The 24,744-nt window shown below is 35.1% G+C and overlaps 1 long non-coding RNA gene across 1 annotated transcript; it reads right to left on the minus strand.

The window, feature by feature from the left end:
• Positions 1–4,027: 4,027 nt before the first annotated feature.
• LOC130735840 (uncharacterized) lies at positions 4,028–5,438 on the minus strand. Its single transcript, XR_009018576.1, has 3 exons — positions 5,261–5,438; positions 4,480–4,617; positions 4,028–4,136 (listed from the first exon to the last, which is right to left on the minus strand). It is a non-coding gene; the product is annotated as an uncharacterized LOC130735840 (long non-coding RNA).
• Positions 5,439–24,744: the final 19,306 nt, after the last annotated feature.

The following is a 24,744-nucleotide window of genomic DNA, read 5'->3' on the forward strand; positions in this document are numbered from 1 at the left end:
GCAATCAACTAGTTCCTCAGGAGTCAATGCGTCATCAGAAATTTTGATGATTACCTCATATTGGTTCGTCCAATAAAAAGGGAATCGAGGGCTTCCATCATTGAAGTAGAATATATCTTTACACCGATCAGACTCACGGAGTTTGAAAAACTTTCCTTTGAAATGTTTGTAATGACTTTTGAAAAGGGTAAACAGCCCCAAGCCTCTAGCTGTAGCGAGCGAAACATATTCGCCCCTAACGTTGCGCCCACAGGTTTCAAAAAAATAAAAGAATTTGTTGCTAGTAGGTGTGATGCCTAAGGTTAAGCAGAGGACTTCAAAGGCTTTCAGGTAAGCCCACGCATTACCATGAAGTTGGGTAGGGGCTACATTAAGCAGGGTCAGAATAGAACAGGTGAAATCAGAGAATGGGAGTTCGTACTTTAAATCGGAAAAGAGGTTTTCAAAGAGGTAAGTGAAGTTTCGCCCTTGGCTGTCTGGTTGTCCAAAGCAACATGGTTCGTCAGGGGAACAGGGAAGTATATCTAGGTGGGCATCTAGGCCATCTTTTCTAAAGTTATATTTGGTAACTAAATCTAGGACGGCTTTTGGGGAATTGATTTTAGAAAACTGTTTTTTGATTTTACTAGAAACCCATAAAGAGTCTGCAGTGGTTTGAACATTAAGTGGCGAAGTTTCCCTACGTGTTCGTTTGGCAGCCATTTTTTCAGAAGGAATCCTGAAAGTAAAAAATTTAGAACAGTAAGATGAGGGTAGGAGTTGGGTTAAGTTGTAGGACCGAGCATGCAAGAGATTTATAATGAGTTTCTGGGTTGAAGAGAGTTTAAGATTTATAATAAGTTTCTGGGTTGAAGAAAGTTCAAGTTTCTGGGTTTGAAAATGCACAATGTTCATGTAAAGTAGTAAAATATGCAGAAGGAAAAGGGAAGAAGGATTTACCTGGGAAAGGTGAAGACTTGAATGCTTTCTGGAGATGGTGTCACTAAATGTGGGTGAAAAATGGTAAACGTCGAGTGAACTTAATAGGAAGGACTAAAAGTTTGAATTTTTGTTAGCTATGGTAAGAGGGAGAATAAGAATATGGAAGAATGAAGTGTGGAAGTGGGGTAGAAATTTTAGAATTTATATAGACAAAGGAATGAAGATGAAAGGGTGAGGTAAATGGTGAGCGAATGGACGCGTGCCTTCATACGTGGGCCCGAGGCACGGGTTCTGACGATTGGATCAAAAGGACACGTTGGTAGGAGAAATTTGAATATTGAAGGGATGGGATTTGTTGCAGGGGTAGACTGAGGGGGTATTTTAGCCCGGGGGATTTGACGTTTCAAAATCGTTTCAAAATTGTTGACGTTTCGAGAAAAGATACAACTTTTCGCTTATACATTCAATAACAGCTTTATTGCATTTACTTCCATTTTGATGATTGTATTAATGGAGTTTTAAAACGCATGATACTGTTGTAGCACCAAGTTCCAAAAAATATGCAGGATATCTACTTGATGTATTTATGGCAGGAAAAACAATAATGGCTTTGAAATCTGCCACGGTAAGGGCATATGAAGTGACAGCTGAGTGGATGTGACAAGTTGATTCAACACGCAAAGATGACGTTCATTATGTGTTTGTTAAGGTTTATAAGTATTTGAATTTATACGCCTTTATTGACATTTTATGTGATGTAAATAGCTGAGGGCTTATCAAAGACACTTTCGCCTTACACAAAGTCTCAGTGTCTTGAGGGCTTGTGGTCTGGTAGAGACGAAGTAATTGGGCTGACTAAAACTTATGTATCAAATGGGCCGGGCAACCCATGGTCCAGCCGGACCAAAACCCAAGCTATAAATAAAAAATGACCGCCCAAGCGGCAGGGGCCTATTATTTCACGCATTTTTTATTCACTTTGTTACTTTCGTTTACTCTCTAAACTGGTTAGCCTTTAATCTGTGGTTCCATACCGGAACACTTCTATATTAGATCAAATGAATGTGTGTGTATTTAAGAAAATATAAAATTTAACTGTGGTAACTCGAACAATATTTGAGTGAAGGCGTGAAGCTGCAAATATATATAGTGAGGTTGTGTTGTGGTCACGCCTCCAAACAAGGCCATGTAAATATAAGTGTGCTCAAGAAAAGCATGGAGAACAAGAGAAAGCAACTAGAAAAGGAAAGGCATAGAGGGAGGTGCTATGATTTCTGAGGCTGTGAAGCTTCAACTAGTGATGATTTTTATTTTGTCGGGCTCTAGCTTTTGCTTTTGCATAACTTCTTTTTCCATCTCCATTACAGTCACAATTGGCGTTGACGCTTCCTCGTACATCAATTCATTCGTATATATTTCTCACGCCTCCATGGACTGTTTTCTACTTTTCTCCCTAAATTTTCTTTTCTTTTGTCATTTTTCTTTTGTTTAGCATAGTTTACTTTTTCCCCCCCCCCTGTATTTCATTTTTAATATCTGGCATAATTAATTAAGGTGCTTACCTAATGGACAGGCCACAAAACCAGTCAATAGCCAAATGTGTATTGAGCATGAGACTGTTTAGCCATTAGGTGAATGGATTTTTGTCTTTAGAATTATGTGAGTTAAAATTACACTATAAGTTGACAACTATCAAGTATTAAAGAGGTGTTTTAAAGGCTACAGATTGAATTGTTTCATGCCTACGCAAGACATTTAGGGCCCGTTTGGTGACCAGGACAGGATAGGATAAGACAGGATAATAATCATATCCTGTTGTTATCTGTTGTTTGTTGCGCCAGCAGGATATGATAACACTATCCTGTCTCCTATCCTATCCTGTCAATCATGTGTAAAAGTTATCCTGAGGGGGAGCTAGGATAGAGCAGGATAGGATACCAGTTATATATTTTCTTTCAGTATCCTAACTCCAAATTAATTTATTTTAATATTATATAATTTATAATTTATAATAATATTAATTAATAAATATAAAAATATTAATTTCACTAAAATAAAAATAAATAAAATTATTATTCATAAATAGTAAAATAGACTACTCACTTACAAATATTTATTTATTAATAATAATAGACTAATTTAATATTTTCATATCCTATTATCTAAAAATTATTTATCTACTTATATAATAATTTAAATATAAAGTATTTTTGAAATAATAATATTTTTAATTTAGTTAAATTTTACTGTTTATCACGTGTCACAACTAAGTGAAAAACATTTATTACAAATATTGATTTTTTAATAGTAATATATTAAATTTTATTTTCATCTCCTATTATTTAAAACTACTTATCTACTTATATAATAATTTATAATTCAAATATAAAGTACTTTTGAAATAATAATATTCTTAATTTAGTTAACTTTTATTGTTAATTATCACGTGTCACAACTAAGTGAAAACCAATCGGTTAACTGCATAATTTTATTTAACATATAGGGCATCTTCAAAACAATAAAATAGGCTAATTAATAAAATTTAAATTAATTTTATTTATTTTAAAATATAGACTCATTCATGAAAATGTAAAGAAATTAAATTTAATAGAATGATCAATTTTAAATGTATTTTTTATTCAAATATAAATCTGATACATTTTTCCTTATCATATCATGTTCTTATCATGTGCACCTCAAACACAGGATATGATAAGAGTCTATCCTGCTCTTATCCTATCCTGTTGATATCATGTTCACATATCATATCCTATCATATCCTATCCTGACCACCAAACGGGCCCTTAGTGGTGGTTTTGGTGAACCGCTGGAATAACCACCTCAGTTTGCTTTGAGCAAATAGAATTGTAGGAGCTCTGAACCCCCCACAAACTATTTTTTTGCATTATGCACATTTTTTGCTCCAATACTTAAATTATCAAGTTGTATACACAATAATAACTATAATAAATCATAAAGTAAAACATATTCATTATCTTTTTTTTTGAAAGCATATTCATTATCTTAAAAACAGAAAACAATAGCAATTTTTTCAGTTAAGTAAAACTACATTAAACTTGTAAATTCAATATTCAATCCCAATTAAATAGAATTTATGTGGAACTGCAGCATACTTTTCCCCACATTTTTATGCAAACTCCTATAGAAGAAAACCAGTAGTTTCACTATTGTTGTGTAGAACACTTCCAAGTACACTGCAACCATGTTTTGGGAAGCCATAATCAGCAAACTACTCTATTTGAGAATGATTTCAAGATTACTGCTGTGCAGAAGAACATGACAGTAATAAGAAAAGTTCTTATCGACTTGAGCTGTTACTATGGAGTATTTCAATAGTCAGATAACTTATTCAGTTATCATTGGTGGCTAAAAGCTACAAAGCATTTTTTGAATATCAGAGAACATGCAGATAAAATGGTTTTGGACATTTCACATCTAATGTCAAGTTGGCAACCAGACCTCATACTTAGGGACATATGTAAGTTCAATTTAAAATAATCAAGTAAAAAGCTTGCAACTAAATGAATAAGGACTTACCGACTTATATACAAAAATTCAAGGTACCTTCATCTTATTGCCATTATCAAGGACTGTAAGCTGCTCCAGGTTCTCCAAGAGTTGCAATGGATTAGGTTGAAGATCTGGGTATATATTTAGAGACTTCGCATCATAGCTCTAGCAGATGAATAGACAGAAAACTATTAGCTCACATTGAATCAACTAACGGTATCAGACAAAAAAACTATGAGCAGTGACTGTTATCATAGCCAAGTAAAACAATATAATGTTAGTACATGAATCCCAAGTTGAAGCAAATAAGGGAACTGTTGATTGACCTTCCCAGACCTGTAGTGTGTATGCAGGGATTGATTCAGTTTTACATGATGCTATCATTACAGAAAATATTCACAACTACTTCATGAATCCAAAACCCTGCTTCAGCCAAAATTCCAGTTTCTTAGTTGTCAACATTTCATGACCTCAATTACTCCAAACTGAGAGAAAAGCACCTCAGTTTTTCTCATTGTTTGTCTCAGCATATTAGTAATTAGTTTTTCTTCTCATAAATAAACTAATCATAAGAACAGAGGACATTCATAAAAATTCCACTAAAATAACAAAAGCGATTACATGATTGAACCGTTTCAACTTGGACGTTTTATCTACAAATTTGAAGTTCAATTAAAATCTAAGGAATTTTACCAATGCCAATCAGCTAGACACACAATAAACCAGCTAGTCACTGAAGAGCGAAGAACAAAGCATCGATTCAGAACACAATTGAATAGAAAATCAGAGAAGAAAGGCAATCACATACGTTTTCTGAATCGGATGAAGAAGAAGACTCTTGGTCATCGATCAGCTCGAAGCTCACGAACAAGATGCAGAGTAAGGGTGGAGATCGAAGCTTCGAACATGAGTAAGGGTGGTGAAGTTGAATTGATGGAAACAGGAAGAGCAACCCCCATCAGAGAGTGAGAGATGAATGATTTCAACTTTTCTTTTGTGAAAAGGCGCCACAAATTGACTGCCGCGCGCCGGTCACCAATTTTCAATTTAATTACTCACTCTCAAAAGTTTACTACTCCATCTTATGTGACCATTGCTAGGGCTATTTGCAAATTGAATTCGATCGATTTCGAAGGAAATATCGTATGATCTGATTTCTTTGATTTTATCATTTGATATATTTTTCTCTAAATTCAGCCTATCTTTCACACTATGTCTCTATTCTCGATTTCCGTGTTTTCTTTTCTTTACCATTTCCCTCCCTCCAACCAAACAAAGCATTAGGCTCCACGGGTTAGCGTTTATGTGCTTGATTGTTCATTAAGATCTCTCTCCTCTCATACCCTCATTCTCTTCAAGTTGTCGTCACCCTAGACGTGACCCGCCCTCAATGCCTCCATTGCCTTCCCCAACACCTTTACTACCACACCACCCTCGATGTTGTCCAATGCCACGCTTCGCTATGTCAGGCCACTACTCCCCCCAACTTAGCACTTTGTTTGTCCTCAAACAAAAGGTAATGACTTAAATCAAACAAGCATGACTTAAACTTTTTCAAAGCTCAATTTGCAAGATCTCACAAAGATTGAATCAATGATCCAAAACAGAAACATGATGCCCACAAGAGAATGCATGACATTAATACAACTACTTATGCAACCTGAAACTCAATAGACATGCAGTCAATTACTCTTGATCAGGGAACCACTCAATCGAGTCAGGATATCGCATGTAAATCAGGCAAGGTCTGTGTTTCGCTCATGTACATCACTGAATCACATAAGTCAAGATTGTTACTTGTCTCCTTAATCATCAAAACTACATGTGAAATCAAGGATCACTAAGGTCTTTACAGGGTTCTAATAAGGCTAGGCTTCAAAGAGTTTTGTTTTTCAGGATATGCAAAGAAACTCAACAAGGCAAGAGAGAAATCACACTTTACATTCATGATATTCACTCCCCTCAACTTGCTTTAAACCAACTCCCATTCACCATGTTCAATTCAACTCAACCCTTTGTTTTCTCATCAATCTCTTCTTTATTCTCTTTTTGTTCTTGTTGCATTTTTTTTCTTTTTTTCTTTTTTTCTTTCTTTCTATTTTTGCCCTTTTTTCTTTCTTTTCAAGCATACTCACATTTGAAAATATTTACAAATACATTGAATCTGAAATTGCACAAAAAATTCAGCTCAAGAGCCTTCTCCCCCCAACTTGCATACAACTCACACTAGTGAATGCTCTCTTAGCCTATCGAGCTTAGGAAATTCGTTGTTTTTCTTTTAGGGATAGGGTTATAGTGAAGAACAATACACAAAACATTCAACATTCAGGCTCAAAGGGGTAACAAATGGACTTCTATTGAAATAGGAAGGCTATTTAGCTAAGTAGCTATATATACATAACAAAATATGCCTTGATCCTTTCCTATCAATTCCATGCAGCCAATGATATCAGAGACTCAAACAAAATCAACCATGCAAAGAAGTGATGCTCTCTCAACTCATAGTGTATAGGAACACTCCCTCACAGGCTAAAAAGTTTCAAATAACCCTGATTTTCAAGTAATTTTCTTGTTATGCTTCAAGAATTCCAAGAGAATAATGCAATCATATCTAGTCATGGCATCAATGAGTGCAAACACAACTTCTATCATGAAAACATTCATTTTTATATCATATATCAAGCAATTCTCACAACAGTCATGCTAGTATTGATAACAGTCAGAGAAACATGAAATCTAGGACACAAGTGCTATATATAAAACTATACTATTAAAAATAAACTAGAAACAAGGTAAAGTGGACTCCCTCATGATGTGAATGCTTTGAATCCAAGATCACTAATCAAATCCTTGATGTCTCACTCCCTCCTTGAGAAATGGACTGTCCTCAGGCCAAACTGTATGATTTTCTTGTTAATCTGCCTTACAATCACTTGAAACATGTTAGAATACAAGAGAGAAATGAGAAAATAAAAGTGTTATAATAGTAAAAACTCAAGTCCATATGAAAATAGACTTCAAGATCTTTCCAAAGAGTGGTCATTTGCTTAAATCCGATAAGAAATGAAGAAGTTATGTACATTTGAAGTAAAGCATGTATTGTTGTTCCAGGGGTGGCGCTGAGCGCCCAAACCTAGCGCTGAGCGCTAAAATGGCAGTGAATTCATTATGCTTTGCAAAATTCAGGGCGCTAAGCACCCCAAATAACACACTAAGCGTGTTTTGGACAGAAATAAGACCTGCATAATGGTGTTGCAGTTGAAAACTCTGGTTTTTCACAAGTGCTATATCCAATGCTTGTTCTAGACTAAGTTTTCACTCCTCACCTTCACTAATACACTCTAAACACTCATTTAAACTTGCTCAAATCTTTTTCAAACTAAATTTTCAATCACAAATCCAAAATCAAAAGATCAAATTGACAATTTTCACAAGAACTCAAAACTCTCTTAAATCACAAGTGGGTAGGTCAAATTTTGAGTTTTGAATTTTCAGAGCATGCCAATTGATTCTTTCACATCCATTCATCATATGAAACATGTCTAAGCCTTAAAAATCAACACTCAAGCTCAATTCATCAGTGATTTACAATCCAAGCTTCAAAGTCAAGTTTCATGCATTTCCACAACTCAATAGGCCAAATTTTGATTTAAACAATTTTAACACATGTCATTTGGTTCAAACACATTTATATACCCTATGAAACTTGTGCATAACTTAAGATTAGAAATTGAAGCACATTTTGCACAAAAGTCACTCTAAGCTCCATTTAGGGTCAAATTTCACTTATTTCACAACTCAATACCTTATATTTTGAACTTCTTACATTTCCTTCATGCTAGGCCTCAAAACCATATATTAACATTATTTAAAACTTGTTGAGAGCTTTTAGATACACAATTGAAGCGCATGGCATCATAACTCACTCCATGGACATGACAAGCACAAATAGACCTTCATTTTTGCAATTCCATCACACCATCAAGAAGTTCACTAAAAACTTATCCTAAAACTTGAAAAACGATATTCAAAACACATTATGAGATGGTTCACAAGCAATAGGAAGAAACTTTGCACAGTTTATGAAGAAAATACCATAGTGGGACTTGTTTTTCACTTAAGACCACACAACCACATACCTTAGATTTCACAATTGATACAAACCTTGCATGTCATCAATCCATATGCATGATAAACACTTAGTTGAACCTGTAGCAACCCCCAAACTCAAATTTTGAACAAAAATTTCACATGATCTAAATTCCATTCAAATTTCATGCATTTTCACAAGTCACCTCCTCAAATTCAAAGTTTATCATTTTCATTGCTTCCAAAGCTTATGTACACACTCAATATATCTATCAAAACTTGTGAAGCACGTTAAAGCACACAATGAATCAAAGCTTCAGAAAATGACATTACCACTTACTAAAACACATAAAAACATAAATATAACAAAAGCAATAAAAACACTGGGTTGCCTCCCAAGAAGCGCTTGTTTAACGTCATTAGCTTGACGCAAGCACTATCACGGTGACCACAAACAAGGGTTATAGTATAACCCCTTCCTTTTTTTAGGCCTTTTGACTTGGATTTCATATAGTTTTCTAACAAAGGTTTTCCAAGCCATCAGAAACTCATTCTTTTTCTTTCTTTTCTCAATCAAACCCAATTCACCTATATTCAACTCACATGCCAAGGTATTTACATGCATATGAATGAATGCAAATTTAAAGTTCTTTGAAGAATTTGATGGAACTTGTTCATCAAACCTATCACCAAATGCAGTGTCAATATGCTCAACATTAAAAATTTCATCATTGCATTGGTGATGTGATATGCTATCAAAATCTTCAACGCTTACCTCATCCTCATCATGTTTTACCTGTGGAGGGCTTGAAGGAATCGGTAAATGGTGAAGGGTTGGATCTCTTTCTTCTTTTTTTGATTTTTCTTCTTCTTCCTCACTTTCTTCCACTTGTGCTTCAACCATTGCTCTTCCATGTTCAGCAACCATATTAGCTAGCTTTCCCAATTGATCCTCCAAGTTCTTGATGGAAGCCTCAGTATTCCTTTGATTAATCATTGACAATTGCATGAATAGCACCAAAGTATCCTCAAGCTTAGAAATCCTGTCCTCTTCGGAGGGATAGTATGTTTGAGACGGTTGATACATTTTGAGAAGGTAGTGATTCAAAAGCTTCTTGTCCCTTCTCCTCTTGAACTAGCTAACTAACACAAGAGATTAGTAGCAACAAGAAAAATTAACTGAAAACAAAAACTATACACTATATTCACAATCATTCAAGAATGAAAACTATTGCAATGCAATAAGTAATGACACACCTCCCCGGCAACAGCGCCATTTTGATGAAAGATTTTTTTACCACTCTACGTTTGAATCTCTCAAGACTCAATTGTAGTATAGTAAAGGGTTTTGTCGTATCCACAAGGAGATGTAATACTTATGTCGTTCAATAGCTAACAGACTCAAATGATGGTTAACAGAGATATTAGGGGTTTGTTTAAGAACATGAAAATATAAAGAAAGCAGGTAAAGTAGTTGGATTCACCAAGGTAGATAGTTTTGCTGGGATTAGAGTTTCGTTGTTCGACCTCTATGATTTCTATTGATTCACATACAAATATCGTTCTATGCAATTGATTCCTCCCACCATTTCTTATCTTACTACCCAGTCCCCCGGTGTAGAAGATTATCAACTCCCTATATTAACTTTCAATCCCTTGATCGATTAACAATAGTGAGTAGCATTAAGCATAGATGTTTGAATAGACTAATGATCTAACCCTATCCCTAGACCTTAGAATCATTAGATGCTTTTACCTAATTCAGATTTAAATAGTTAGTTCCCACCATCCTATTAAATCTAAATTCATGTTCTAGGTGATCAATCCAAAACAAGCATGAAGCACAAGGTAAAAATCATTGAATCATGGAAAAGAAACATATGATTAACTCTAGTTCAGACTCAAGAACGTGTGAGTTCCCTACACAAGTTTGAATCAATCAAAATACCCAAGGGGATCAAACCTAAGATGTAGCATGAAGCAAAAGAGAAAACCATTGATTCTTTATCATAGAAACATGAAATTTGCATGAAAGGAAATCAAATAGATTACATGAGCATCAAAAAAACTAGTTCTAATCCCAACAAATGAGAAATTAGCTATCCATTTCCATGGATAGCTTTACAATCATAAAAGAGAAGAAGAACGATGAAAAACCGAATACGTGACGGTTCCCCGGTGATGAAATCGGCTCCAAAGCCTTCTCCCAAGTCTCCTATACCTCCCTTGATGCTCTCCTTCGAGTTCTCTCTTTCCCTAAATGGTGGGTTTCAGTTATGATCCAAGAAGTTCCTCTTTCTGATGGGATTTTGGTCTTTTTATATAAAATCCGTGTACAGGGTGCTGAGCATGTTTTCTGGGCGCTCAACACCCTGATTCCTTCACTGATGGGTTTTGCCACCGTCCTAATCATGCTGAGCGCACTTTTCATGTGCTGAACGCATTTTGCACAGATTACCCTATCTATTGAAAAGGTGCTGAGCGCCTTTAAAGTGTGCTGGGCGCCCTTTTGACAGAACTTCCATTTTCCTCTTCTGTGGCAATGGTGCTGAGCGCTCTTCAAGGGTGCTGAGCGCCTTTTTGACAGAAGCCTTCAAAACTATCCACTTCTCTATCAACTCTTGTATTTCTTCCTAGTCACCTTCCTACACCAACAATTGAGATTGGAATCATATATAAAACATCTTCTAAATCAAAACTCTCATTTCTATAAATTCTAATCAAAATGGGGTCAATTTGCAAGATAATTTCCATAAATCATATAGATAAGTGCCTTAATAACAATGAAAAACTATGTAAAATTGGCACTTATCAGCCACCCTTAACTGACAATGCATATATGGTACTTAATGAAAATTAAAGTAGAAAACACATATAATATATCTCAATGCCAAAATAATCCACCTCAAAAAAAAAAAAAATGGAAACAAGGGTTAGGATTGGAGAATCGTTAATCTAAACAACTATTATTAGCGTCAACCTGATTGATGAAAATTTTTTGATTTCTATGTTGTACATGTATAGTGTTGGCCCTAGGTCAGCTCTAATTAAAGTTAGCATATACAAATAATGATAATGTTTAAGAATTTGTGTTTGCTAAAGTCCCAAGTAAGTTGCATTAACTTAGAGTCGTCTAAACTGACACTAAATAGTAGTAATTAACGACCGAGTGACAAACTCTATGACTTAGCTCAAACCTTTTAACATCAACACTGACACCGACATCAAATCAACATGAGTTTATAACTCATTTTCTTGTAGTACACCAAGTGAATTGGACACCGTATCTTTACATAAAACCTTAAGACATTAGATTTATGGATCATGATTCTTATATTATCTTCTTCATTTTACCCATTTTTAACCAAGGTGAGACTTCAGATATCACACTTAAATTACCAACCAACCTATATAAACTAAATTTCATTAACAGTAATGATATGTTATTAAGGAACATTGTAAAAAGTGCAAAAAAAAGATATACTAATGTGACAAAATTATAGGGGTAGCTAGTGGAAGAATAACTACCAATTTTTGTTTCCTATAGCAACTTTTAATCCTTGGATTAAACAGCATCTACTCTACTTGTGGCTTTGAACCTTGGGCTTGAGGACAATTTTTCAATTGATCCCGGAAGCAAAAATGGCGCATGGACATGCGTAAAATTTCAAAAGAATCGCATGTAATAGCTATTAAGTTGTTATGTTGTTCATATATTTAGTCAACAACTCAACATGACTTGAAAACAAGCTAAAGAGTCATTTTAGAATCTAGAATTAAACTTTTCGGTGCAGCTAGAGTGTAAGTTACTCTTGCTCCTCTTAAAATATACTAAAGATATCTAAGCAGATACCATCAAAATCAACATCAGAAACAATCCGAACAAGTACACCCCAGCCCATGGTAATTTAAGAATAGTGGCACGACAGGTGCCACATTAGCTAGCTTACCCTTATAAAGTCTCAAACAACATTATCACTGTTGTTGCTGATTAAATTCATGCACCAATTCTATGTTTATGTTGCTTCTCGGTATTCAATATTCTATTACAACCCACAGTTTGCTGCACCTAAAACTAGAACTGTTTTTTTGTACTTGGCAGGGTAATTGGTGGAGTTATGCTTCAGGGGAGGCAGAGAGTGTTGCTAATGGAATTGAATAATGAATATCAGTGGTGATGAGGTGTTATGTTATGTAGTCTATTTATAGTCCCACATCGCTTATGTAGTCTATTTGTAAGTCCCACATCGCTTAGAATAAGGAGGAGGTTGACTTACTCCTACTATATATAAGCACCTCATTGTAAGCATTATATACACCAAAAAGAAATATTACTACCTAGTGTAGCCGTGGACGTAGGTACACACATTGTGTTCCGAACCACGTTAAAAACTCCTGTGTGATTTTTCTTTCTCTCTTCTATCCTTTCTATTATTGCTCCCAACAACTGGTATCAGAGCTTTAGGTTCGTGGGATAGATCCTCAGTTTAGAGGAAGAAGTGGGAGCAATGGCGCTAGAAGAAGGGAAGGTGAAGATCGAGAGGTTCGATGGCAGAGACTTCGGGTTTTGGAAGAAGCAGATGGAGGACTGTCTGTACCAAAAGAAGTTGTATCAACCCTTGACAGGGAAGAAGCCAAACGACATGAAGCAGGAAGACTGGGATCTGTTAGATCGACAGGCCCTTGGTGTGATCAGATTGACGTTATCCAAAAATGTTGCCTTCAACATTGTGAATGAGAAGACTACTGCAGATCTGATGAAGGCATTATCAAATATGTACGAGAAGCCATCTGCCGCCAATAAAGTACATCTGATACGACGTCTATTCAATCTCAGAATGGGAGAAGGTAACTCTGTAACTGAACACATTAATAGCTTTAATACAATTATTTCGCAGCTATCGTCAGTGAAGATTACCTTTGACGACGAATTGATGGCCTTGAGTCTGTTACAATCCTTACCGGATAGTTGGGCTGCAACTGTCACTGCGGTTAGTAACTCCGCAAGGGATAACAAGCTGAAGTTTGATGACATCAGAGACCTGATCTTAAGCGAAGATATTCGCAGGAAAGATTCAGGAGAGTCTTCAAACACTTCCGGTTCAGCATTGAATACTGAAAGTAGAGGAAGAGGTAGCCAGAAGAGTCACAATCAAAGCCAAGGCCGAGGCAGATCAAAATCAAGAGGCAGAAGTCAGACAAGAGTCAGGAATGACATCACTTGCTGGAATTGTGACAGAAAAGGTCACTTCACCAATCAATGCAAAGCCCCAAGGAAGAAGAAAAATTACCAAAAGAGGCAAGATGATGATGAATCTGCTAATGCAGCAACTGAGGAAGTAGCAGACGCATTAATTTGCAGCTTGGATAGTCCTGTTGATTCATGGGTTATTGATTCAGGTGCATCTTTTCATACTATTCCTTCAAAAGAATTATTATCTAACTATATATGTGGAAAGTTTGGAAAGGTTTATCTTGCAGATGGAAAACCACTTGATATTGTGGGAAGAGGTGATATTGATATCAGATCCTCTAATGGAACTCTCTGGACATTGCATAATGTCAGACATGTCCCTGGAATAAAGAGAAATTTGATCTCTATAGGCCAGTTGGATGATGAGAGTTATCACACCACTTTTGGGGGTGGAGCTTGGAAGGTGACGAAAGGCAATCTGGTTGTAGCTCGAGGAAAGAAACGAGGCTCCCTTTATATGGTTGCAGAGGAGGACATGATAGCAGTAACTGAAGCTGTCAATAGTTCATCTATATGGCATCAAAGACTTGGACACATGAGTGAAAAAGGAATGAAGATCATGGCATCAAAGGGTAAGGTGTCAAATTTGAAGCATGTTGATCTTGGTGTTTGTGAGCATTGCATTTTGGGGAAACAGAGAAAGGTTAGCTTCTCAAAAGCAGGCAGGAAATCAAAATCAGAAAAGCTCGAACTGGTGCATACAGATGTGTGGGGTCCAGCCCCAGTGAAATCTCTTGGAGGCTCACGCTATTATGTCACCTTCATAAACGACTCAACAAGAAAGGTATGGGTTTATTTTCTCAAAAGTAAATCTGATGTGTTTTCTGTGTTTAAAAGGTGGAAAACAGAAGTTGAAAATCAGACAGGCTTGAAGATTAAGAGTCTGAAATCTGATAATGGCGGGGAGTATGACAGCCAGGAGTTCAAAAAGTTTTGTTCAGAAAATGGGATCAGAATGATCAAGACAATACCAGGTACACCTGAGCAAAATGGTGTCGCGGAAAGAATGAACAGGACCTTGAACGAAAGGGCTAGATGTATGCGAATCCAGTCCGGGTTGCCAAAAATGTTTTGCCAGATGCCATTAATACAGCAGCTTACCTGATAAATCGGGGACCATCTGTTCCTTTGGATTATCAGTTGCCTGAAGAGGTATGGTCTGGAAAGGAGGTAAGTCTTTCACATTTGAAAGTCTTCGGTTGTGTCTCTTATGTTCTTATAGACTCCGATAGGAGAGACAAATTGGACCCCAAGGCCATAAAATGTTTTTTTATTGGTTATGGGTCTGATATGTATGACTACAGGTTTTGGGATGAACAAAACAGGAAAATCATTAGAAGCAGAAATGTCACTTTTAATGAAAGTGTGCTTTATAAAGACAGGTCTTCTGCAGAATCTATGAGTTCAAGTAAACAGTTGGAACTTTCTGAAAGAGTGGCATTGGAAGAAATTTCAGAAAGTGATGTAGCCAAAAGAAACCAGATTAATCCCGAGAACGAGGATGATGGGGTAGAAGTTGAGCTAGAACAAGAGCCAACAACAGTAATTGAAACTCCTATAACTCAAGTGAGAAGATCTACAAGAACGCCGAAAGCACCACAAAGGTATTCTCCTTCGTTGAATTATTTGTTGTTAACTGATGCTGGAGAGCCAGAATGTTTTGGTGAAGCCATGCAGGGGAATGACTCTATCAAGTGGGAGCTAGCAATGAAAGACGAGATGACGTCCCTTCAGAAGAATGGAACATGGTCTCTAACCAAGTTACCAGAAGGAAAGAAAGCTCTACAAAACAGATGGGTCTATAGACTGAAAGAAGAATCTGATGGCAGCAGAAGGTACAAGGCAAGACTTGTAGTGAAAGGGTTTCAGCAGAAGCAAGGAATTGACTTCACAGAGATTTTTTCTCCAGTTGTCAAAATAACCACTATAAGAGTTATCCTGAGTATTGTAGCTGCAGAGAATCTTCACTTGGAACAGTTAGATGTTAAAACTGCATTCCTACATGGTGATTTGGAAGAAGAGATTTATATGACACAACCTGAAGGTTTTGAAGTTCCAGGCACGAAGAATCTTGTATGCAAGCTTCACAAAAGCTTGTACGGTCTGAAACAGGCACCGAGACAGTGGTACAAGAAGTTTAATGAGTTTATGAGCAACTCAGGTTTTAATAGATGTGACATGGATCATTGTTGCTATGTTAAGAAATTTGCTGATAGTTATATTATTCTTGCTTTGTATGTTGATGACATGTTGATAGCAGGATCAAATATGACTGAAATTGACAGGTTGAAGCAACAGATGTCAGAAAACTTTGAGATGAAGGATCTTGGTCCAGCCAAACAAATCCTTGGTATGAGGATTTCCAGAAATAGATCAAAAGGTGTTCTGAAGTTGTCCCAAGAGAAATATGTTGAAAAATTACTGGACAGATTCAAAGTTTGAGATGCCAATACCAGAAGCACCCCTTTGGGAAATCACTTAAAGTTTTCAAAGAAGCAGTCCCCACAAACAGGTGAAGAAGAAAGTTACATGTCAACAGTTCCTTATGCATCTGCAGTAGGGAGCTTGATGTATGCTATGGTTTGTACAAGACCTGATATAGCACATGCAGTGGGAGTTGTCAGCAGATTCATGTCAAATCCTGGGAAGGAGCATTGGGAAGGTGTAAAGTGGATACTGAGATATCTGAAGGGTTCTTCAAGAATGTGTCTATGTTTTAGAAGAAATGATCTCACTTTACAGGGGTTTTCTGATGCAGATCTAGGAGGAGACTCAGATGGTGGAAAAAGCACCACAGGTTATATTTTCACCTTAGGAGGAACTGTTGTGAGTTGGAAGTCTAAACTTCAAAATAGAGTTGCTCTCTCAACCACTGAATCAGAATATGTTGTCATTTCAGAAGCAGCCAAGGAGATGATATGGCTGAAGAATTTTCTCAAAGAATTGGGAAAAGAACAAGATGTTCCTCCATTGTTTAGTGACAGTCAAAGTGCTATTTGCCTTGCAAAAAATCCTGTCTTTCACTCCAGATGCAAGCACATACAGATGAAGTATCACTTCATCAGAGAACTTATCAATGATGAAGAATTATCTCTGTTGAAGATCTTAGGGTCAGAGAATCCAGCTGATATGTTGACCAAGACTGTTACAGCTGATAAGCTGAGGCTTTGCATTGCCTCAGCTGGCCTTCGAGGATAATTGAAGACGAAGGCGCTACACTAGGTCGAGAGCAGATTAGCTTATTGCTTACAAGAAGTTACTACAATTAGACTCCAAGTGGGAGAATTGTTATGTTATGTAGTCTCACATCGCTTATGTAGTTTATTTGTAAGTCCCACATCGCTTAGAATAAGGAGGAGGTTGACTTACTCCTACTATATATAAGCACCTCATTGTAAGCATTATATACACCAAAAAGAAATATTACTACCTAGTGTAGTCGTGGACGTAGGTACACACATTGTGTTCCGAACCACGTTAAAAACTCCTGTGTGATTTTTCTTTCTCTCTTCTCTCCTTTCTATTATTGCTCCCAACATGAGGATCTATGAAAGCTGGTTAAACCAAGGGCAAATCTCATGAGATTTGAAGGAAAAATGTATAGTTTTGCATTACACGACTCAATATACAACCAATGTACAAAATAGATAAGATTTCTACGGTGAGAATTTATTCTGAGGAAAAAGAAATTGATCTTAATATGCTTAAGTTTCTAGTGTGGTTCTTATCATGCGATAGCAAACAATTTGTGGAACAAATTAGTACACTGGTGAAAACATGCATAAAGATAGATAAAGTGCAACTAAACTCCAAGTGTGGGCACAAATTAAAGAGGGAAAAATACGTTGCATCTCTTGTTAGACATCAAGAAGGTGGGGTGTGTATGTATAGGTAGTGATATTTTGAGGTCCCGACAACTACTATAAGGTACTTGACAAAGGTATTTTGAGCTACATTCGTTAACAGCAGCATCGATTGGTGTACCGTAACAAGAATACTCAATTAAAAAATACTGCTCTTTTGGTGGCCATTTTTAGCCCGCGTAAATGTAGATAATTTAAAAAGAAAAACATATTTTCACTTTTGTGGCGTTTAAAGACACCTACTACAATGTGAGTGCTTTTATATATTCACATTGTTAATTACTCCCTCCGTTCCTAATCTTTTGTTGTTTTAACTTTTGGCCTAAATTCCAAAACTTTTGTTGTTTTACAAATCCAATGCATTTTTTCTCAATTTATTCCATGTTTACCCTCATTTAATATTATATCTCTCACCTATCACCACTTATTTTCACCAATCAAAACCATAACAAATTTTTTAACCAATAACTATCATTCTCTCTCTTCACTCTAACTCAACATTAAATAGGGGCGTTTATGTCAGCAAATATATCAATAATTGCACTCTTAAACAATGCGCATAATCTTAAACAACAAAAGATCAGGAACGGAGGGAGTAAGGACTAAGGAATGTACTAATCTTATTTCGATTCATTAATTACTTACATTTTCAAAAATCATCCATGTGCATGTTTTTTAGTGTATTTCGGTATTTCCTCTTAGTGAGCCTGAGTTAATGAGAAACTTCAGAGTATATTTAACCATGATATTCATTAAAGTATTTACATTTTACTTTTTACAACTCCCATGAGTACATCATTTTATTAATTTTTACTCCAACCCAATAACTCTAAAAAGTTTATATAAAAAACTTATTTTATTAATTGCAAGTTTTATTTAAACTTTTTACATTTTTGTTTGTTACACTAAACCTTTTACATTAAGCAATAATAAATACAAACACATTTTTCACGACTAGCCATGTTGGAATTAAAAATATGCTCCAATGGTAATAGATATTGGTGGGAGTATGTATTTGACATTACATACTCCCATTGGAGGTTGCTCTTAGGGTGTGTTTGTGAGCTTTTAGATAAGGGGAGGGAAGACTCTGTGAGGAAGGAGAGTGAATGGCATATGGTGGTCAGTCATTTAATTTCTTTGTTTGAAAGTTTCAAATTCCTTTATAAAACCCCTAATTTAGAGAATTAAAATAGATCGAATTGTAAAAGACTTACATAAATATAATACACCATACAATTTTTGACCTCTTTAAAATGGGCATGCAAACTTAGATACAGTTCCATGCGTACCTGTTTTTTTATTGTTCAATCACTAGATGACACATAAATTTAGAAAAAGAAAATGAAAAAAATACCACAATAAAAAATTAAGAAAGTGATTGGTTGGCTTTTCATTAGACAATAACAACTAAATTAATACTGTAATTAAATAAATTTTCTCTTATTTGAGAGATTTTAAAAAGTGAGAATTTGTGGAGTAATTTTATCAAATTATGCGTATTAGATTTTAGGAGATTTAACTCAAGCAAAAAAGATAGTTCAAAAGTTGAGGATTGTTTTTTCTATTTGTAAGAACTATCTCAGTTATCTTTCTAATGAATGTAAGATTTCTCAACAAGGGAATTTAGAGGAATTTAGAACTTCAATTAAGTTAATGACTTAGCTTACCCTCTTCCCCGGTTCTTCTCTTCCCTCAAAGTCTCGTCCCCTCCCATGTAAATTAAACTCCAAAACAAAGCCTAAAAGATTTCATTACATACTCCTATTTAATGGAGAAGTAAATATGTCATAGAAGCTACGTACGATCAAATTATAACTTCTCCATTGCATATCACATTATAGTATCGTTGATGTTTACTGTGCGCGCATGATGTGCTCCAATATCTGTTATAATTAGTATCACTCACAAACATACACTCGTCATCCATAAACAAAAGATATGCTGCATGCTGTGAAATTCAAAGACACAGCGCTGTACATCAGAATAATTAATTGATGAACAGAAATCCGCTTTTGGTCCCACGTACATATATTTCATACCTAAGTGGCTACATTAAGATTTAAACAAGTGAACATGCATGGTAATGACAGCTGCACCGAATGCATTGCAATATTAATTGCATGATATTTGAACCTACCATCAGAAAAAATAATCATATCTGGCTTCTGTTATGCTTAATTCGAATTGGAGTTGAGATGGTGAAGGGTGATTCTTGTTTAAATCAAATTCTCAGATATTTAGCGCGTTTAGAAAGAAATATCATGAGTTGAATGTAATGTAAATCAATTTCATGAGTTTATTAGAAGAAATTCGTTAATACCAATGACAAATTGACAAAGGGATGTAAACAAAAAGGTAAATTAATTAAGGGGTGAGGCAAAGGGGTGGCTATTGTTCCTTCTAACTTTCCCAAAGTAGTGCGGCACTTGCATCTCAACGTGAACATTAAAATTGCTTATACCATATAAAAGTAATCAAACTTTAAAAAGTAGAAGGCAGGACAAAATGAATGCTTAACCGACTAACATGCATAAATTAAAGACACGTGCGTAGCCGACTTTGGCACGTGAGTGAAGGTTATTATTAGGGGATAATTAGGTTTTGGCAAATGATGAAAAGTGATGAGCAAGCGTACGTGTGAGGGGGAGTATAGGAATCACGTGACATCACAAAACGCGACGGTTGGGAGAGTAGCACGTACAGCAAAGACGGGAAGAAAGTTGAGGTGTCAATTGTCTTTCCGGTTAGCAGTAGTTGGAAAATGAAAAGAGTGTAGTGAATCACTAAATTCATTCTTGAAAATGGAAGCTTTAGATAAGTTAGTTTTTAGAAAAATAAATAAATACTCTCTCTGGTCTTGCATAAATTGTCAGTTTTGGCTAAAGTTTTAACTGATTGGAGAAGAATATTTGAATGACAATTCACTTATTCATGTAAGTGCTCTTTTTTTAAAGATTAACTTATCGGACGATTACATTAACAGTTATATAGACAAATTTGACTATTCTCCTCAAGAAAAGCAAAGTGCTTTGTTTTCCCTCTTAAATTTGAGTTTTTGAGTAATTGCACATAGCTTCTTGCTACTTGCATCTCATATAAGACAAATTAAACCTTATAGGTTTACGTATTCTAAAACTAATCCTACTTGTATTAAAGGATTTGGAAAAAAAAATGTCAATTTGTTATTAACCTATAAATAAATATTTATAAATTGGACCACCCTATATATAAACCATTATTTTCTGTGTGATTATAAAATTAAGGTTCGTTGCTTATAACCGTAAGTAACCAATTATGATGACGTTTCTATGTATTTCTACCATATAGGTGCGTCTGCGGGAGAGAGAGATGAGTAAGCTAAGCTATATTGTATTCTTGTGGAAGTCTACATATATTTTTAACTAATTTAAGGTCGTTTATTACACATGACTTTAATTAATTGATATAAATGTACGGCTATGTTAGAAAAATATTCATGCCGGTAATGACAAATATATTGATAAGTTCTTATACACGAACCACTTTTTCTTTTACAAGCCATAAGAAATACACGGACCACTTAACCGTGTAACTTACTTTTAAACACACTATTTTATGATGGTTAGACTTATAGTTTAGGGGGTTGGAAGTAAAACTACATTTTAAATGGTTTGTGTATCTTTTTTTCGTATATTAATTGTAATTAAGCTCGTCTCTTATGAAGTTTCCACCATGTTGTTTTGATTAAGTCTTTTAACATGCATATATTCGTGAGCGATCCACGAGAGGTATATTAAAAAAAATTAAAAATAATCATTTTATATAAGAATGTATGAATAAAATTATGTTCATTAAATTTAATTATTGATGATTTTAATATTAAAATATGAAGATATATTACTTTAATATTTAAGTGGTGACCTTTGCAAAAAAAAAAAACCTCCCTCCACCATAATGAAAATGATAAAATTGGAGAAGGCAAAAGAACAAGAGCTAAATTTGTGGCAATTTCAACTGCCGCAATTTAACCGTAGCATTTCCAAATGCCTGTCGTATGACTACATTGGTCGGATTTAGAAATCTTCTAAAAAATTACACTAGTAACTAATGCACGGGTATTCTGTAAAGTGCAAAAATAAAATAAAATATTGGAAGTAATAAAAGGAACTAGTGAGAAGTGTCTGTCTTCCTCCATTTATTCAGTAACCAGCTATGATGGAGCGAAACCTATCATGTCTTTACAGGAATTTATGTTTAATTGATACATAAAATGAAAATTGAAAGTTCAAGTAACTTGTCAAGCTCTGTACCAAAAAAGGAAACTTGTCAAGTTACTTCACACTTAACACCGATTTCTCTATTAAAAAAAAACCAAAGTAACAACTAAAGTCTATTTTATTATGCAACTTGTTTCAAAATCTTAATCTATAAATATATGTATTTTAATTGTTTTTATATAGAAATGATGGCAATTAGTTTTAAAATTAAAAAAAAAACTATTATTACATGATTTTTTTTATAAGCCTAAAGAATATATTGAAAAGAAGTATAAGGGGTACTTCAACCCAATACAAGTAGGGAGAGAGGAAAAAAAGGAAAAATCACAGTAGTATACAAGAAAACATCAAAGAACCACCTATTATTACATGATGCATAATTTTTTATTCATTTAACATCTATAACTTTTTTTTGAATTACTTAATAAAATTTTATATATTTACATTAATAAAATATGTAATAATTAAAAGTGAAAACTATATATTAACCTCAATCATAAGAGGAAGAAGGTGAAACATTATAAACACCTGTAAAAATGAAAGGGTATACCTAAAGGGCAAATGAACATGGCCATGGTGACAGTGCAAAACCTTAAATCAGTTATTGGTACTTTTCAGACCCTATTTCTCCCACACAAACCTAACTTGTCTGTTTTGCCCATCCATTCGCACGTGCCATCCATCCACTTCGTCTAGCATTCCTTTTCCTTTTTTTCTTCTAAAATCCCTCTTTCCCGATATTATTTCACTCGGGTTGGGCTATTAATGAATTTCTAGCACCTAAGATTACCAAAATGACCTTGCTACCAACTGCGGGGGCTGAGCTTCAACGGCGAGGCAATGATTAATGAGGGCATTGTGGTCATTTCACTATATCAGAAAAGATGGTGGTAGTTTGGATCATTGAGATGACTTTGTACTCACCTTATCTATATTTTATTCCGTAGTTTGCGTTGATTTCCAAAGGACGTATTCAATTCACACATAAGCCATTACAATACATTTGATGATATTGTTATCATTTACTACTAATTAACTTTGATTAAAAATCAATTTTTATTCTAGCATATACTTCAGCTAGCATTAGGGGTGGAAATAGGCCAGGCGGCTCGTCAGAGGCCTATGGCTTGGCTCGTTAGAGGCTCGACTCGGCTCGGCTCTTTTATTAAAAAAGTCAGGCTTAGGTTTTTTTAAAAGCTTGTTTAACTAAAAAGGCCAGGCCCAAACTATTAAAAAAACCTATTTGGCCTAACAGGCCGGCCTATTTATATATTATTTTTATTAATAATGTAAATAAATATAATATAATAATATATTATTTGATTTTTTTAAACTGATGTATACTTTAGTATAAAAGAAAACCCTAAGTCCCTACCCTAACCTAGATTAGAAACGTTCCAGACATATTCAATGATACAGGTGTAGTTTTTGAAATGCAATGATACAGGTTTTTTTATTTGAAAAGAAAGTGCAATGATATATAAAAGACTTATTAGCCCGCAAGCCAAATAGTCTTCTTTTGATAAAATTGTCTGTTAAATAGGCTTTTAAGCAGGCTTGTAGGCCAGGCCAGACCTTAGAAAAGGCCAGGTCAAGCCATAAAATTTGGCCTATTGATAGGTCACAGGCCAGGCTTGGGTCACGAAAAGATAATGTAGGCCAGGCCTAGGCCGCACAAAGCTTGGCTCAGCTCGGCCTATTTCCACCCCTAGCTAGCATAGGTGATTGATTTTGTTTTCATTTGTGTATGGTATCCCCACGTATTAGATTAGGATCCTACTTGCACAGGTTCGATTTAACCGACCGCTTGACTTAGCCAAGTGTAAATTAGGTTAAAGGGTCATTAATTTTTTCCTTTGAATTGAAGAACCCTGTTGAAGACTTCATGATATATGTATGCTCAAGATTGAAAGAATCATGTTGTAACCCATATAAATGTCAACTGCGTCACTATGAAGAAGGATAGAGGACACAGTCAATGAGTAACAAAAGAGAAATGTTTCAATCCATATAAGAAAGGACTAGAGCGACTAATTGAGACATATTCACTTGTATTATAGAGATTGAGTGCGAATCGTGTTGGTTCTTTTTGGGGAGACATTTTAATTCAACAAAAAGGAATTGAAACAAGACATGAAAGTAACTAAACACCACATTTTTACTTAAAACCTTAAGACGTACATTAGATAAATCATTCAAATATAGATCCCATAATTTTTTTCACTCATTATTAATTAACCAACGTGGGACTCGGAGTCCCACTTGTGTTATTAACAATTTTTCATTCAAGTATGATTCATCACCACATTACAGCAAGCTCTAATCAACGAAAGCTAACCGCACTTACATTTACATGAAGATGTGATATTTGAATATCCATGACTTCGCAACTGTTTTATCTCGACTAGTTAGAATTCACAACTGAACCCTATTACTAAATAGTGTTAGTACGTAACATTAAATACTCTCATAAAAAGAACACTAAACACTCCCTTCTCAATAAATCATTCTACTACTACCTTTAATTATTGAATTGATAATATAAGAACACTTATTAGTATAATTTACATAAATTTAGAAAGTATTACAAAAAGTGAAAGTCCGAATCCGTAAGGTGCTAAATGAACCGTAATAATCATTTTGGCGAAAACGTGATTAATATTTGTATCGTAGCCAGGGAAGGTTATTATTGTCATTCCAAGCAATGAATATTTCTTGTGCGTACAATTTATTACCGTTTATGTCAATATAATTAAAAAATGTGTGAAATTAAACAAAAGATATATAGAATACAAAAAATTTAAGATGAAGAAGTATATATAAAAGG

The sequence above is a fragment of the Lotus japonicus genome, chromosome 2, assembly GCF_012489685.1.
Source record: "Lotus japonicus ecotype B-129 chromosome 2, LjGifu_v1.2".
In the NCBI taxonomy this organism is placed as follows: domain Eukaryota; kingdom Viridiplantae; phylum Streptophyta; class Magnoliopsida; order Fabales; family Fabaceae; genus Lotus; species Lotus japonicus.